Genomic DNA, 18,018 nt, shown 5'->3' with positions numbered 1-18,018 from the left:
TAGCTTGTTGCCTGCCTGGTGCACTTCTCTTTGGGGACCTTGAGGGAGAATGTTAAGTTTGGTGGTTTCTCTGGCTGAGATATGACCTATTCCCAGAAGCACATCCTGGGCCTAACCTGACTGGGGGTGCACAGAAGAACCAGCTGTGGTGTGTTAGTAAGTGGTAAAGGATTAACAGCTCCTGGTGGAGGGGAACTCTAATTGGTAGCATTTGCCAACTTCTGTGGTGTAAATATTCTCATGGTAACTGATTTCATGCTACCAATAATGAGGCCACTAGCCCTGATTATGACATTGGTATACTCAACTGGCTCTCACAAGCTGGTAGGCATTGACTCCAGCACAGAACTAGGAACTTCTTCAGCTTGGAGTGAAGCAACAGGGATAATCAAGGCTGTAGTAGTTTCAGCAGATCACTTCTTGGTCATGGGGCCTCCCAAATGTAAACTCAGGTCCATTTTGCTCAAGTTCCCTTCCCTCAAGAGACTGGCTATGGGAGTTCCCATCGTGGCTCAGTAGTTAACGAATCCGACTAGGAACCATGAGGTTGTAGGTTCGATCCCTGGCCTTGCTCAGTAGGTTAAGGATCTGGCGTTGCCGTGAGCTGTGGTGTAGGTTGCAGACACAGCTTGGATCCTGTGTGGCTGTGGAGTAGGACAGCAGTTGACCGTTTGACCCCTAGCCTGGGAATCTCCATATGCCGTGGGTGCGGCCCTAGAAAAGGCAAAAAGACAAAAAAAAAAAAAAAAAAAAAAGAGAGAGAGAGAGAGACTGGCTACGCAGTAGCACTTAGTCTTCCCAGCCAGCCCTCCTCCCTTCCTGCCCTCCAAACAAGTTCAGAGGATATTTTTTGTTTAAAGATTTTTTCCCCCCAAGATATTTAAAGAAGAAAATATCATTTCCAGAAATCTTACAAAGTCCAGACTCCAGCCCAGGCTGGCCCTGCCCTCAGAGAAACTTGGTTTCTTGACCTTGCTCTGGGCTAAATGTTAGGCTCTGGGCAGGAGCTGCTGTGCACTGCTGAGAGCAACAGGCAGCCCAAGGGCTCCCAGAGAGGGCTGGCCTAACTCTGCTCCATTCAGGAGCTGACGTAAGGGAACACAGGTCTGGTTGCCAGCTCTTTTCTCATTTTTCCAGAAAAGCCAGCACAAATCTTCACTTTTACATGAAAATCTCTAACTTGTAAACCGTTGCAACTAATGTGTAAAAACTTTGCATGAGCCAAACCAAATGTCAATTTTCCAAATTAGACACAGATGGCCAAAAAATACATGAAAAGATGTTCAACATCACTCATTATTAGAGAAATGCAAATCAAAGCCACTATGAGGTACCACCTTACACAAGCCAGAATGGCCAGCATCAAAAAGTCTACACACAATAAGTGTTGGAGAGGATGTGGAGAAAAAGGAACCCTATTACTCTGTTGGTGGGAATGTGAATTGGTGCAACCATTGTGGAAAACAGTATGGAGATTCCTCAGAAAACTAAACATAGAACTACTATTTGATCCAGCAATCCCACTCCTGGGCATCTATCCAGAGAAAACCATAACTCGAAAGACACATGTACTCCAATGTTCATTGCAGTACTATTTGCAATAGCCAAGATATGGAAACAAGCTAAATGTCCATCGACAGAGGAGTGGGTCAAGAAGATGTGGTACATATACACAATGGAATATTACTCAGCCATTAAAAGGAAAGAAATAATGGCATTTGCAGCAACATGAATGGACCTAAAAATTATCATGCTAGGTGAAGTCAGTCAGATGGTGAGACACCAATATCAAATGCTACCACTTACATGTGGAATTGGAAAAAAGCACACACTGAACTCCTTTGCAGAGCAGATACAGACTCACAGACTTTGAAAAACTTATGGTTTCCAAAGGAGACAGTTTGGGGGTGGAGGGATGCACTGAGGGTTTGGAATGAAATGCTATAAAATTTGGTTGTAATGATTGTTGTACATTTATGATTATTATAAATGTAATAAAATTCATTGAGTAATTAAAACAAAAACAAAAACAAAAATGTTGCAACTAATGTATAAAAATTTTGCATGAGCCAAACCAAATGTCTCTGATTGGATCCAGACCTGCAGGCTGTTGATCATGCCACCTGGTTCTAAGTTCATTCTTAGGCCTTTCTCCTATGGTTCTTCCAGAAGTCTCTTGCTTGTCTGCCCCAAGGCTCTTCTGAGTATTGCTAGATCAGCCATTGGGGAGGGACCTTCCTGAGATTCATTTTATACCTCGGATGCCCACTGTGGGTCCTTTGGGAAGGAAAAGTAACTGTCTCTTTTGTTGGAGCTGATGAATCAGTTGGCTCTATGCTGCTTCAGGGTTTTTGCCTTATCCAGTTTCTAAGGTTCTTGGACTTTGCTGCGGGTGGGAAGTGTTAATGGGAAGTTAGGTCTCAGAATAGCCAAGACAGGAGGAAAGTCTGTTTTCCCTAAATCTGGGGCACAGAATGGAGCTAAAAGAATGGTTGCTCAGGGAGCTCCCATTGTGGCTCAGTGGCTAACGAATCCAACTAGGAATCATGAGGTTGCGGGTTCGATCCTTGGCCTTGCTCAGTGGGTTAAGGATCCGGTGTTGCTGTGAGCTGTGGTGGAGATCGCAGATGTGGCTCATTATCTGATGTTGCTGTGGCTGTGGTATAGGCTGGCAGCTGTAGCTCTGATTAGACCCCTAGCTGGGGAACCTCCATATGCCCCAGGTGCGGCCCTAAAAAGACAAAAAGACAAAAAAAAAAAGAATGGGTGCTCAGTACTTCACCAAGAGGGGCCCTCGGGGGTGGGCTGGTGGGATGCCCACCTGGGAGAAGAATAACACAGGGAGGATAGTGTTGTGGCAGAGGATCCCAGGCCAGGAGAGCTGGGCAGCTGATAGGCAGGTACTGGCTCCAAGCGCTGCTGCCTGGCATGGTCACTGGGCTGAAGGAGGGGTCTTGGCAGAGTATCGGGTCAAGGGACTGCACCAGGACTGAGGGGAACGTGACCTTCCCCCAGAAAGGTGAAAGCACTCCCTACTACTGGAGGTGGAACTGAGTTTCCATTTGTGAAATGGTAAATTGCAGAGAGAGGCAGGACCTCTAAGCTCAGAAAGTGACAAATCCTGAAGGGGTGTGTGCGTGGGTGTGTGCGTGTGCGCACATGTTCAGGGCGGGGGAGCTCACTGGCCCAGTCAGGCCTGCACCTGAAATCTCTTTCTCGGAGGGAATCACTTGGGAGGTAGTACCTTCCAAAACAATGGGCCTGTCAAGAGTGCCATTGCCATATCTGTCTTCCCAGCTGGGCACAGCAAATGACCAACACCCTCCCCCACCATATCCTGAGGCCCCTTCTCCCCTGAAAACTCTGATACAGGATTTCATTAACTGTTGAACCAGCTCAGAGGCCAAGCTCATGAGCCCTCCAAGTAGAGGTGATGGCTCTCGGCTAACTAGGTGCCCGGGACCCCTGCTCTCTTCCCAGGGCCATGGCACCTGGGGTTGGAGTGTGTCCACACAGGATAACCAGATGAGTCAGAGTCAAGCCCAGTGGCCTTAACGGGGCACTGCTCCGGCTGACCAGTCACAGAGGGGTGTGGGTGGGGTGAGGGCCATGAAGGCAAGTTCCCTTCTACTCCCCAGGAGGAACCAAAGCCAGGTCTGGAGGCAGGTGGTGGGAGAGGCTCACTAGGTGATTCGGCCCCCAAGTGGTTCCCAGAGGAGCTCCTGAGCACTGTCCCTCACAGGGGAGGCCCCCAGGCCTCGCCCACCTCCATCCCTGACCTCCATGCTTCCCATACAAGGAGGCCTCCTCTTTGCTGGGTGATTCTTCTCGCCATCCGGCCCTCGTTGACCCCCCTGCCTACCTCTCCTCTTCCCAGCCAGCCCCTGGACCTCCCCTTCGGGGGGCAGGAGGCCCCTTTCTTTTCCCAGGTCTTCCCTCTTTCACAAGAGTTCCAAGAACCCAGTCAGAATGATTGGTATCCCAAAAAACTGGTTTTCCCTTCCCCGGGGGCTGGTAGGGCTCTACTGTCATACTTCTGGGGGCTGAGGGAAACACTGGCTTTCCATTCTTTGAGCGCTGGGAAAAGATTAAGTTTCATATTAAATTGGCCTGACCATGGCTTCCTTCCTCAAAGCCAGACAGTCCTTGAGCATCTGGCTCTGAGGCACTGCCCTAGGTTCTATTAAGACAGAGAAAGCACCCACTGGGAGGGCCCTTCCTTCCTGCTGCTGTGGTTCCTGGCCTTCACTGGGGCAGGGGAGCTTGGGAGATGGGGCTTCCTGTCCTGTCCACCGCTGGGCACTGGACACACTGCGTCACCATTGTGCCTTGGTGGCCCTGTCGGCAAAGAACAACGTTGCTCCAGCTCCAGTGGTAGTGTTCCTTGGTGTCCCCTCCCCAGCGCCCTCTGCGAGGCTGAGCTGGCCTGGCTCCTGGACAGTGTGGGCCCCAGTGCTTTCCTCCACACCCCTGCCTCTGGCAGCTCCAGCTCCAGAGTTACCTCGGTTGTTTTAATGCTTGTCCCAGGGCCAGGGGTGGGATCGGTCCCCTCCCCCACAGATCAGATGCAAGCTAGAAGGGCTGTCTGTCAGATCAGCCTAGTTCCTTTACCAGAAGATGGGGAGGAAGGGAGCATGGACAGGCAGGAAAACAAAACCAACCAACCAAAAACAAACTCTGAAAAAACGCTTGATGTCCACAGCTATATCTTAACAATAGTCCAGAAGTTTTTGCCCCCTCCCCCCCAGATGAATAGACATCAACAGAGGTCAGTCATGATGGAGGGGGCGCTGAGTAAGCATGTTCCTCGTGTGAAGATCCGGTCTGGGGAGACAGGGGATGAGATGACGACGTAAGAGAGGAGAAGTGGTGCTCTCTCGACTGAGGCTCATTTAGAAGAGCCCTGGCTGAGGGTTTTTACTCCGGAGGCTTCGGAAATGTGGGAAAGTTTACGGGGCAAGTCACAAATGGCTGAGGATGTGGGTGACGTTATGGAAGCATTTTTTTCCCTCACGTTTTAGATGTGGGTGAGGTAGATCTTATGCCTGGATCTTCATTTCAGTACTTTTCCTTTTGTCACGTTTATCCTTACCTACCATGGTGGATTTATTTTTTTCTGAGAGCAGTGAAGTGCTTCAGAGGGAATCAACAACCGGTGGAGTGTTTCTCCCTAGAAAAATTTCATCTGTATTTCTGAGTCAGCTAATGTGCAATTAGAGACAGTTAGTTAATTTCGTAACGTCCATCCCCAGTCCTTTACACTTTTACTCACTGATTATTATTATTTCAGGGTTTTTTTTTTTTTTTTTTGTCTTTTTGTCTTTTCTAGGGCCGTTCCTGTGGCATATGGAGGTTCCCAGGCTAGGTGTCTAATCTGAGCTGTAGCCACCAGCCTACACCAGAGCCACAGCAAGGCAGAATCCAAGCCGCATCTTTGACCTACACCACAGCTCACAGCAATGCCAGATCCTTAATCCACTGAGCGAGGCCAGAGATCAAACCCACATCCTCATGGTTCCTAGTTGGATTCGTTTCTGCTGCACCACAATGGGAACTCCATTGTCGGTAAAATACAGTAACAGCCTATGTTAAAACGGCAGTTTAATCCCTAGACTCTAAGACAACAGATGTGAAGTATCCAAACCTATAGGAATAAGCTGTGTTTCCTACTGTAGCCAGAGATTTGTTTAGATATAATAAAGCTAGTTTTGTAATTTATAGTGCACACACACACACACACATTCATGCACCCACATATTTATTCCTTCCTTTGGTTTTCTGGCATCTCCAAGTTTGTGGTAAAAGTTTCAATGTGAATATTTTCTCTAGTCTGCAATGGATCAGACATCATGCCCATGCAACTTTAAGGAGCTCATTCAAATTTTAGGAGAACCAGGCACTTATCCTAAGAAGGCAGAAAGAATTACTGATACTCTTACAGGGAGTGTATCAGTGTTAAAAAATTTGGAAGGTGGTGGAGTTCCAAGGTCATGATGCAGTGGAAATGAATCTGACTAGGAACCATGAGGTTGTGGGTTTGATCCCCGGCCTCGCTCAGTGGGTTAAGGATCCAGCGTTGCCATGAGCTGTGGTGTAGGTTGCAGAAGCAGCTTGGATCCTGTGTTGCTGTGGCTCTGGTGTAGGCCAGCAGCTGTAGCTCTGATTCAACCCCTAGCCTCGGAACCTTCATATACCATGGGTGTGGCCCTAAAAACCAAAAAGAAAAAAAAAAAAGTTTGGAAGGTGTAAATGAAACTCTTGGAATGGTATTCATAAGACTTATTCAGGAAGGTCAGTGTTAGCAGGCTTTGTCCAATGGGGAACTCAAGAGTGGGTGAGTAGAACAGGACTGGAGACAACTGCTTCTTCTGGGGAAGAGTCAGCCTATGCAGACTGCTGTGGAATTCACCAGAAGCCTTTTTTTTTTTCATGCCCATGGCATGTAGAAGTTCCTGGACTAGGGGTTGAACCTGCACTGAAGCTGCAACCAGAGCCACAGCAGTGACAATGCCAGGTCCTTAACCTGCTGAGCCACCAGGGAACTCCTCACCAGAAGCTCTTTTATGTCAAAAATTTTCAGAATCCAGCTTTACAAATAAGCCTAAACAAACGAAATAAGAAAAGATGATTTGAAGTCAACTGACTTCCATCTGATGGGACTTCTGCTTTCTCTAAGCAGAAATGTATATACAAAGAAAAGCACTTTGATTCATATTTATACCTTCAGGCTATTCACACACTCTCATCTTTCAGCCAAATTAAGAATCAACTTTTTTTTTTTTTTTTTTTTTTTTTAATTTTATTTTTTTATTTTCCCACTGTACAGCAAGGGGGTCAGGTTATCCTTACATGTATACATTACAATTACAGTTTTTCCCCCACCCTTTCTTCTGTTGCAACATGAGTATCTAGACATAGTTCTCAATGCTATTCAGCGGGATCTCCTTGTAAATCTATTCTAGGTTGTGACTGATAAGCCCAAGCTCCCGATCCCTCCCACTCCCTCCCCCTCCCATCAGGCAACCACAAGTCTCTTCTCCAAGTCCATGATTTTCTTTTCTGAGGAGATGTTCATTTGTGCTGGATATTAGATTCCAGTTATAAGTGATATCATATGGTATTTGTCTTTGTCTTTCTGGCTCATTTCACTCAGTATGAGATTCTCTAGTTCCATCCATGTTGCTGCAAATGGCATGATGTCATCCTTTTTTATGGCTGAGTAGTATTCCATCGTGTATATATACCACATCTTCCGAATCCAATCATCTGTCGATGGACATTTGGATTGTTTCCATGTCCTGGCTATTGTGAATAGTGCTGCAATGAACATGCGGGTGCATGTGTCTCTTTTAAGTAGAGCTTTGTCCGGATAGATGCCCAGGAGTGGGATTGCAGGGTCATATGGAAGGTCTATGTATAGATTTCTAAGGTATCTCCAAACTGTTCTCCATAGTGGCTGTACCAGTTTACATTCCCACCAACAGTGCAGGAGGGTTCCCTTTTCTCCACAGCCCCTCCAGCACTTGTTTTTTGTGGATTTATTAATGATAGCCATTCTGACTGGTGTGAGGTGGTATCTCATGGTAGTTTTGATTTGCATTTCTCTTATAATCAGCGTTGTTGAGCATTTTTTCATGTGTTTGTTGGCCATCTGTATATCTTCCTTGGAGAAATGTCTATTCAGGTCTTTGGCCCATTTTTCCATTGATTGATTGGTTTTTTTGCTGTTGAGTTGTATAAGTTGCTTATATATTCTAGAGATTAAGCCCTTGTCAGTTGCATCATTTGAAACTATTTTCTCCCATTCTGTAAGTTGTCTTTTTGTTTTCTTTTGGGTTTCCTTTGCAAGAATCAACTTTTGACTCTCACAATAAAGTATTAGCTCTCCTGGGTAACAAGGTCCTCCACCACTTGGTCATTTCATGGTTCATTACCACTTCCATTGCAGATCCTCTAGGAAGTGAAAGGAGATAAAATCAGAGCTGAACCATCTGGTACCTTTCCCATACAGAAAGTTTTAGTGAGACAGGAAATATAAGCTACAGCTTGGATTTTTTTTTTTTTGTCTTTTTTATTTTTAGGGCCACACTGAGGCATATGTAGCTTCCCAGGCTAAGGGTCGAATTGAAGCTGTAGCTGCCTGCTTACACCACAGCCACAGCAACACAGGATCCAAGCCATGTTTGTGACCTACACCACAGCTCACGGCAACACCAGATCCTTAACCCATTGAGCGAGGCCAGGGATCGAACCTGAGTCCTCATGGATACTAGTCAGATTCGTTTCTGCTGAGTCACAACGAGAACTCCTGAACACTCTTATACCCTACAACCTAGAAATTCCTTTGCTAAGTAAATGCCAAGCTCTTGCCCATGTAGATAGAATGAATAGGAATGTCCATAGAGGCTTACTTTCAATAGTCACAGGCCCACCGTAGAGGAGGAGACAAATCACAGTGGAAATTCTGTTGAAGTAAGTGAGCAAACTAACCAACAAGAAGGCTGAACTTGAGTTACATGAAGCTGCATGGAAAAGAAGTCCCAGAAAAGCACATATAGCACAATCTCTTTTCTACAAAGTTCAAAAACAAATAACTAAACAATACATTATTTAGGCACACATATATTCTTGATAAAACTTAAGAAAATAAAAGGTAATATGGTACAAAGCAATGAAAATCACAAAATGCTAGATCAAGGGAAAAACAGGAGGATGAGATGGAGAAAAGTAATTAGGTAAGGACATGATATTATTAAGCCTCTGGTTCCTGTTTGATTGTAGGTTTCAGGATAATTATTATTAAATTAGAAAAATAAATATATTAGTAAATAAGTACAAAATGACTATTAATGTACTAATAATGACTGTGTGTCCTAAATCAAGAATTCTGACTTACCCAAACATGTGCCTCTGAGGTCTCATTAAAATATAAAAGGATCGGAGTTCCCATTACAGCGCAGTGGTTAATGTTGTGCCACAATCTGACTAGGAACAATGAGGTTGCAGGTTCGATCCCTGGCCTCGCTCAGTGGGTTAAGGATCTGGTTTTGCCATGAGCTGTGGTGTAGGTTGCAGAAGCAGCTCGGATCCTGCGTTGCTGTGGCTCTGGTGTAGGCCAGGGGCTACAGATCTGATTCGACCCCTAGCCTGGGAACCTCCATATGCCGAGGGAGCAGCCCTAGAAAAGGAAAAAGACCAAAAAAAAAAAAAAAAAAAAGAAGGGATAAAAATAAACAAAAAGCATTAGATATCTAAATTAACTTGTCTGGGAGTTCCCGTCATGGCTCAGCAGAAATGAATCTGACTAGCATCCATGAGGATACAGGTTCAATCTCTGGCCTCGCTCAGTGGGTTAAGGATCTGGCGTTGCTATGAGCTATGCTGTAGGCCACAGATGCAGCTGGGATCCCGAGTTGCTGTGGCTATGGTGTAGGTTGGCAGTTGTAGCTCCAATTAGACCCCTAGCCTGGGAACTTCCATACGCTGCAGGTGTGGCTCTGAAAAGACAAAAAAAAAAAAAAAAAAAAAATTAGCTTGTCTAAGTTTGAAGCTACTGAAGGTGAGGCTTCCAGGACCCCTCACTTACAGAGGCCCTGAGAGAGCTGGGGGTCATGCAGTGTTCAGGGTGCAACCAGAAAGACTTTCAATGTGGGCATTTCTGGTCACCTGCCTTTAGAGATCTGAGGGAAGACACCTGCATTTCCAAGACAGCAATTGAATACTGTGATTTCTTTTCTCATTTAGGGCCACACCTGCAGCACATGAAGGTTCCCAGGCTAGGAGTCAAAGCGGAGCTATAGCTGTCAGCCTACACCACGGCCACAGCCACGCAGGATCCAATCTGTGTTTGTGACCTACACCACAGCTCAGGGCAACGCCAGACCCTTAACCCACTGAGCGAGGCCAGGAATCACACCCAAAACCTCATGGTTCCTAGTTGGATTTGTTTCTGTTGTGCCACGATGGGAACTCCTAAAAGAAATACTTTTGTAGCCAATTTTGCTTTATTTTTCTTAAATGTCTTAAATTGTATAAGCTTTAGGCCTTACAAAACCTAGTTCCTCTACTGGTAATCAATTCACAAAACCACTTTCACAAGGTACACGAGGGAATGCAATGAAATCTCCCTCCCAATATACTGGTCCCCTTCCCAGAGGCAACAGATGTTAATGTTAGTGTGTGTGGCTTTTTGTTATTTATTTATTTATTTTTGTCTTTTTTGTTGTTGTTGTTGTTGCTATTTCTTGGGCCGCTTCCGCGGCATATGGAGGTTCCCAGGCTAGGGGTTGAATCGGAGCTGTAGCCACCGGCCTACGCCACAGCCACAGCAACGCGGGATCCGAGCCGCGTCTGCAACCTACACCACAGCTCACGGCAACGCCGGATCCTTAACCCACTGAGCAAGGGCAGGGACCGAACCCGCAACCTCATGGTTCCTAGTCGGATTCGTTAACCACTGCGCCACGACGGGAACTCCTGGCTTTTTGGAAATAATCTATGCCATACAAATACACACACACACACACACACACACACACACACACAGAGGTATTTTCCCTTCCCTTCCATTTATTACTTTTTACTTTGAAATAACTTCAAGCTTACAGAAAAACTGTGAGACTAGTACAAAGAACTGTTTCCTCCTGAACCACTGGAGGGTAACTTGCCAAAATGGGTGCAAATGGACAATACACAAAGTTACTCACTGTAACACTATTTCCAAGAGCAAAAGACTAAGAAAATATTCACGTCCAGTATTGCCAACTCCAATCGTTTACCCTTTTTCCTTATCTGGAACTCCTCTGGTGTGAGATGCCTGGCTCCCATCACAGCTGCCATTCTCGGCAGATGCTACTTTCTCCCTGTGGGTTCAGGACCACCACGCCCCCACCCCCGCCATTCCCACAAACTCCTCTTTCTCCTACTTGGACTTCCTGTGCTAGGCCACTCCCACTCCACTCAAGCTCCCATACAGTGTGAGGCTGTTGCAAGCCCCCATCCCTGTGGCTTCCTCCTCAACCCCGGCCTACCATGCAGACTCTACCTAGTGGCTTTAGACATACTTAGGAAGGAAGGAAGGGGTGATCTGAAAGGAAGACAAAAAAGGAAGAGAATGGGAAAAACCTATGTTTCTACACTGATGATAACATAATACCTTCATTGTCCTAGATTTTGTGTTTTTTCACTGAATATATAGTAATGAACTAGCTCCATATCATATATAGATTGTCTTATTCTTATTTATGGCACCACAATATTTCTTGTGGCACACACAGTCTAGTTAATGGATGAACTGTGGCCTCTTGACCAGTCTCCCACTGATAGGTATCTATGTTTTGCCAATCTTTTGCTAGTCCAGATAATGGTGTATGAGAAACATAATTACTGGAATGCTAGAGCAACCTTACATGTTGTATACCTATGAGATAAAATCCTGGAAATGGGTCAAAGAGCATATGTCTGTAATTTTGAGAGATGGGGGCAAACAGCTCTCTATCAGCAATGAATGAGTATACCTTTAATTTGTTCTTTGCATGACAGGGAATTAAGAGTTTCTGGGCATGTATGGATTATAAAACCAAATCAGACCCAAACCAAAAACCCTCCAGAAAAAAACAAAACAGAGAGTGGCAGCTTCTTACCTGTTGCCTCCGAGTAGAGGGTCTTCTCATCAACACTTCAAACGTCACAGGAAATATACCCTTTCCTCCTCTCAATTTTATCCAGTTGGCTGTTTACCACAGCAACAGAATACAGGGGGACGGCTCCGCAGGGAAAACAAACAAACAAAAAAAACCCAGCTTTTATCACATTTCTGTAACGTTGAGAGATGATTATGTGGATGACGGAGTGGGTATGCATGACACCTGGTATTGGTGGGTACTGACTGTCTTAGATAAAACCCTCCTTAGAGGGACTGACACTAGCAGCCACTCACACCCCCTTCCCCCCAAGCATTGCTCTCAGGTGTCTCCTGAGCATCTGGTCCCGGACGGCTATTGTGGGTTAGGTTCAAAGAGATCACCAGAGATTCCAGCTCACCAGTGATGGCAGAGGCTGTCCCATCTGGAAGGAGCTGCAAATGGTCCTGGTCAGCTTCTCTCACTTTCTCTGTCATAATCAAAATTTCTCATCCAATCCCTTTTAGAGAAATGGTCACTAGAAAGACACTGAATACCAAAATGCTGGTAACAGCTTCATGTGCTAAGTCAGTGCTGTCCTGCAGAACTTTCTGTGATAGAAACGTTCCACATCTGGAGCTCCCGTCGTGGCTCAGTGGTTAACGGATCCAACTAGGAACCATGAGGTTTCGGGTTTGATCCCTGGCCTTGCTCAGTGGGTTAAGGGTCTGGCGTTGCCGTGAGCTGTGGTGTAGGTTGCAGTCGCGGCTTGGATCCCAAGTTGCTGTGGCTCTGGTGTAGGCCGGTGGTTACAGCTCCGATTCGACCCCTGGCCTGGGAACCTCCATGTGCCGTGGGAGCAGCCCAAGAAATGGCAAAAGGACAAAAAAGAAAGAAAGAAAGAAAGAAATATTCCACATCTGAGCTGTCAATATGGTAGCCACAGGTGGGTACGGAGAACTTGAAATGTGGCTACTGTGAATGAGAAACCGAATCTTGTTTGTTTGTTTGTTTGTTTGTTTTAGGGCTGCACGCACAGCATATGGCAGTTCCCAGGCTAGGGGTCAAACTGGAGCTGCCGCTGCTGGCCTACACCACAGACAAAACAATGGAGGGTCTGAGCCGCATCTGAGACCTACACCACAGCTCACATCGGATCCTTAATGAGCGAGGCTGGGGATCAAACCCGAATCCTCACAGATACTCGTCAGGCTCATTACTGCTGAGCCACAACAGGAACTCCAAGAAACGGAATCTTTAATTTAATTTCAATTGATTCATATTTAAAGTTATATAGCTAGATGTGTCTAGTGGCTACATTCACCTCTGGGAATCCCATAGATAGGATATGACATGGTACCATAATGAAAAAGGTACCACTTTTTTTTTTTTTTGGCTGCGCCCGTGGCATGCAGTAGTTCTCAAGTCGGGAAACAAACCTGCATCACAGCAGTCACCAGAGTCACAGCAGTGACAATGCCAGATGCTTAACCTGCTGAGCCATGAGGTAACTCTGAAAAAGGTATCTCTTTAAAGGTAAATTTTAGTTGGTAGAAACGTAACATACAGTGGGGAGATGTGTATTTCTACAGTACCACCATGGGGATGAAGGAACTACTTCATGTGGAAGAGAAATTATAACTCTTGATTATCCCTCTGCCCAGGTTTTGTTCCCATTAGCTTTTCCTGAATCTCTTGATGGAACAAGTGAACTTTGCTAACTCAGAATTTGCTACAATCCAGGGGACATTAAGTATTCCTGCCTGCCCAGCATCTCCCTTCACTACTAACCTTCCTCCCTTCATTTATCCATCTGTCCCTCCTCTCACGACATTTTCTTATTCACACACCTACACGACTCTTTCTTTGAGGAATCACCCCCATCTTTAGCCCACATAGGCTGATTAGAGTTGACAGCTGACTCCCACTCCTATCCCTGGTGACAGGTAGGCCTGTGGGCTGAAACTTCAACCCTGGAACTTGTGCTGGAGCCCTTGGGGCTGGATTCTTTTTCTGCTGGAGCTGCCAGGCCTGCAAGATACAAAAATGCCTGGTAGCCACTGAGGCACTACATCAGGAAAGGCTACCTGAGGATGAAGCAGAGGAAAACGTAGCTGAGACACAGGCATCATGGAATACCTGCACCCAGCCGCACCTGTCTTCTGAGCCACACAAGCCAATATGTTTTTTCCCTTGAGCTACTGTGAATTAAGAGATCTATCCCTTACAATGAAAAATTCCTTGACTGATAAAATAAAGAGAAAGAAGTGCACAAAATACAAAGTAATAACTATGTTTATATTTTTCATTATTATTATTTTTGTCCCTTATCTTTTTAGGGCCACACTGAGGCACATGGAGATTCCCAGGCTAGGGGTCTAATCGGAGCTGTAGCCACTGGCCTACACCAGAGCCACAGCAAAGCCAGATCCGAGCTGTGTCTTCGACCTACACCACAGCTCACGGTAACACAGGATCCTTAACCCACTGAGTGAGGCCAGGGATCAAACCTGCAATCTCATGGCTCCTAGTCAGATTCGTTTCTGCTGCGCCACGACAGGAACTCCATAATAACTATGTTTATAGAATATAAGTTTCTAAATGCAATTAACATTTAGAAACAGTTAAGTCTGATGGGCATAGAAAAAAGGCTTCAGATCATTTTTCTTAATCCAGTTTTGCTAGACAACTTACTTCGACTTGTGTTAGCGGCAAAAAGATAATAAAGATAAAAGCAAAGTTTAAAAATAAAGGAGAAAACATACATATACAATGGAGAGGCTTCAAAAGCTAAATGGTGGCTCTTTGAAAAGGCTAGTAACCCCTGGCAAAACAGATCAAGAAAAATGAGAGAAAACATAAATACTGTTGGGACCAAAGAGGACATAATCACATACTTAACTGAGGTAAGAAAAAATTGAGAACACTGTAAATAACTTCTTGTCCATCAATTTGAAAACTTAGATTAAATGGAGAAATTTGCAAAAAAAAAATTTGAAATTGGCAAAGAAAGTATTATAAAGACTGAAGAGTTGAATAAGAAGGCACTGAGGCCCTAAGGGGATAGAGAAGCCACACTCAGGAAGGAGCCCAGGTATTTGAATCACTTCAGGGGTGAGTTCTTTACTGACTTTCACAGAGAAAGACCATATGAAAACAAAAACATGTCCATTGATTTAAATAGGTAAAGTGCAGGGGTTGTAATAGTGCTTAGTGTTACCCCAACTAACTTACAATTTAAAAAAATGTCCTTACTTTTGACTTCTAGTTTAACGTGAGGGGAACTTGGCCTGTAAGATTTTGATTATTTTTTTTTTAGGGCCACACCTTTGGCATATGGAAGTTCCCAGGCTAGAGGTCAAATCAGAGCTGCAGCTGATGGCCTACACCACAGCTCATGGCAACACAGGATCCTTAATCCACTGAGTGAGGCCAGGGATTGAACCTGTGTCCTCAGAATACTAGCTGGGTTCATTACCACTGAGTCACAATGGGAACTCCAAATTTTTGTCTTGTATTTTAGCTGTCCTTTTAAAAAATCCCCAGAAAATAGCCATTATTATTACTTACACATAGAGTTTTTTTTTTTTTTTTTTTTTGTCTTTTTGCCATTTCTTGGGCCACTCTCGTGGCATATGGAGGTTCCCAGGATCGGGGTCTAATTGGAGCTGCAGCCGCCGACCTACACCAGAGCCACAGCAACGTGGGATCTGAAACCTCATGGTTCCTAGTCGGATTCGTTAACCACTGCACCATGACGGGAACTCCTCTTTATTTTTTCTTTCATCCTCTTGCCTAGTGGAATTACTCCCCATCTTTCTGAAGTATATCCTTTAGAAGTTCCATAGGTATTGTCCTATTGTTTGTAAATTTTTCTCATTTTTGCTTAAATAAAAATGCTTTTATTTTGCCCTCAATTTTGAACATTAGTTTTGCTGAGAGCATGATTCTAAGTTACATGTTTCATTTAGCACCTTGGAGATATTTTATTATTTTGCTTCCACTGTTGCTGATAAGAAGTATACTGCCAGAGTAATAGTGGCCTCTTGCTTCTAAGAGGCAAGACTACTGTTGTGGGTGTCCTGTCTTTTATTTCTGACTGCTTTTAAGATCTCTTTGTCTTCAGTATTATTATTTTTTTTTTTAGGGTCACACCCGCAGCATATGGAAGTTCCCAGGCTAGCGGTTGAATCAGAGCTGCAGCTGCTGGCCTATGCCACAGCTATAGCAACACCAGACCGAAGCCGTGTCTCTAACCTACACCACAGCTCATGGCAATGCCAGATCAAACCTGCATCCACGTGGATACTAGTCAGGTTTGTCATCACTGAGCCACAATGGGAACTTCCTGCCTTTAGTATTCTATAAAAAAATTTCTCTATAATACCTCAGGTAGGGATTTATTTTTATTTATCTTGTTTGATATTTGTTGTACAATCTGTATCTGGCTCATGATTTTCTTTAGTTCTAGAATATTATCCCTTCAAATACTAGATCTCTTCCATTCATTCTACTGTCATCCTTTAGGACTCTGACTAGAGAGGACATTAGGACTTTCCATTTGTTCTCTTAGCTTAAACTCTCTTTCGTCTTTTTTACCTCTAGGACGCAAGATCAGTTGAGATTGAGGCTTGAGAAAAAGAAGGCAGGAAATAGTTATCTAGGAGAGCAGGAGAGTGATTAGACAGGGAGAAGTGACACATGATTGTCAGGCAACATAAGGGCCTACTTGAGGTCATTAAAAAAAAAAAATCACAATCCCCAAACAACTACCCAAAGATGTGTTTAGATAATCAAAATATAATAAGTAAATTAGGAAATATCTGTATAAGCTTCATGGGGTCAGTAATCCCTTCTATATACTCAGGCTTATTTCAGGAATACAATGCTTGGCATAGCACAGATGCTCAACAGATAGCTGTTGAATGAATATACATGGGATGTTGCAAATAAGAAACCAAAAAGGTCTTTACAGGTTGACTCTAAAAATGAAGAATGTGCATATATTAGGTATAAATATAAAGTTCTTTGGTTAGGCTCAGTACATCAGCCATATAGATGCAGAAGAGGGGAGATAAACAGTTCAGATGAAAGACACAAGGTGTTAGTTGACTATCAGTCAACAACAGTGTGACATGACTACCTAGTGCTAATGTCTTACTCCTAGAACTCTGTACTTTCCATTCTTTTTTCTATAAACGTGGAACTACTTAAAAAAAACGTATTAGTGGAGATCCTGTCGTGGCTCAGTGGTTAACTAATCTGACTAGCATCCATGAGGATGCAGGTTTGATCCCTGGCCTCGCGAAGTGGGTTAAGGATCTGGCATTGCCGTGAGGTGTGGTGTAAGTTGCAGATGCGGCTTGGATCCTGTGTGGCTGTGGTGTAGGCTAGCAGCTGCAGCTCTGATTCGATCCCTAGCCTGGAAATTTCCATATGCCACAGGTGTGGCCCTAAAAAGCAAAAAAAAAAAAACCCAAAAAAGTATTAGTTAAAAAATGAGTTCCCTGGTGGTTCAGTGTATTAAGGACCTGGCATTGTCACCTTCTGGCTCAGGACACTGCTGTGGTGCAGGTTTAATCCCTGGAACTGGAACCTCTGCGTGTCATGCGTGAGGCCAAAAACAAACAAACAAACAAACAAACAACTCCCCCTCCAAACACATATGCAAAGGACAGGAAATGCAATGTGTTTATGTTAGAGGTGGGGTGGTTTGCTTTGGGAGTTTGGAGTCTGGTTGATGAGGGGGTGACTTGAGTGTTCAGAGCTTCTTAGGGTGACAAAACCACATATTGGGATAAATGGTAAAATGAGGTTAGTGATGACAGCCTCCAGACAGAAAGGGGATGAGAATGTGTGAGGGCAGAGGCTTTCTGGGCCCTTTCTTCGCTTCTCCTAATGGTGATGAAGATGCCAGAGCAGGGGCAGTCTTATTAATGGTAATAGACTTTATGCTCTCCCACAACCTGCAAATTTTTTTTTTTTTTTTTTTTTTTTTTGTCTTTTGTCCTTTAAGGGCTGTATCCGCCGCACATGGAGGTTCCCAGGCTAGGGGTCAATTGGAGCTTCAGCTGCTGGCCTATGCCACAGCCACAGCAACACCAGATCCGAGCTGCATCTGCGACCTACACCACAGCTCACGGCAACACAGGATCCTTAGCCCACTGAGCAAGGCCAGGGATCGAACCCGCAACCTCGTGGTTCCTATTTGGATTTGTTTCCACTGCACCACGACAGGAACTCCCAACCTGCAAAATTTATAGAGATTTCTGGCCTATTAAACTGGAGAATATAGCAGACCCCTGCATTATTCTTCCTTTTTCAAGTGGTAATAAATGCTTCAATCTGTTCCTAGTTTTATATTTGATACTTCAATATTCTTTATGAGAGAGTAGCT

At 44.7% G+C, this 18,018-nt stretch overlaps 1 protein-coding gene across 4 annotated transcripts in view; it reads right to left on the bottom strand.

Annotated features, from left to right (window-relative positions):
- THEM5 (thioesterase superfamily member 5) overlaps nucleotides 1-18,018 on the bottom strand; it is a 39,024-nt gene that overhangs the window by 14,030 nt on the left and 6,976 nt on the right. The window contains exons 1-2 of one of the 4 annotated variants that reach the window (XM_013997133.2): nucleotides 12,043-12,333; nucleotides 11,643-11,765 (exon numbers count right to left, since the gene is read on the bottom strand). The exons of 1 other annotated variant lie outside the window; for it this stretch is intronic. The gene's annotated coding sequence lies outside the window, so the exon portion shown is untranslated. Of the gene's footprint in view, nucleotides 1-11,642; nucleotides 12,334-18,018 lie in introns of those variants that run through there. 2 more of the 4 variants (XM_021089841.1, XM_021089844.1) reach the window with 2 other exon arrangements.

This window comes from Sus scrofa, chromosome 4, assembly GCF_000003025.6.
Source record: "Sus scrofa isolate TJ Tabasco breed Duroc chromosome 4, Sscrofa11.1, whole genome shotgun sequence".
Taxonomy (NCBI): domain Eukaryota; kingdom Metazoa; phylum Chordata; class Mammalia; order Artiodactyla; family Suidae; genus Sus; species Sus scrofa.
Note: the sequence above shows the minus strand (reverse complement) of the source record. Positions and strands in the feature narration are given on the sequence as shown.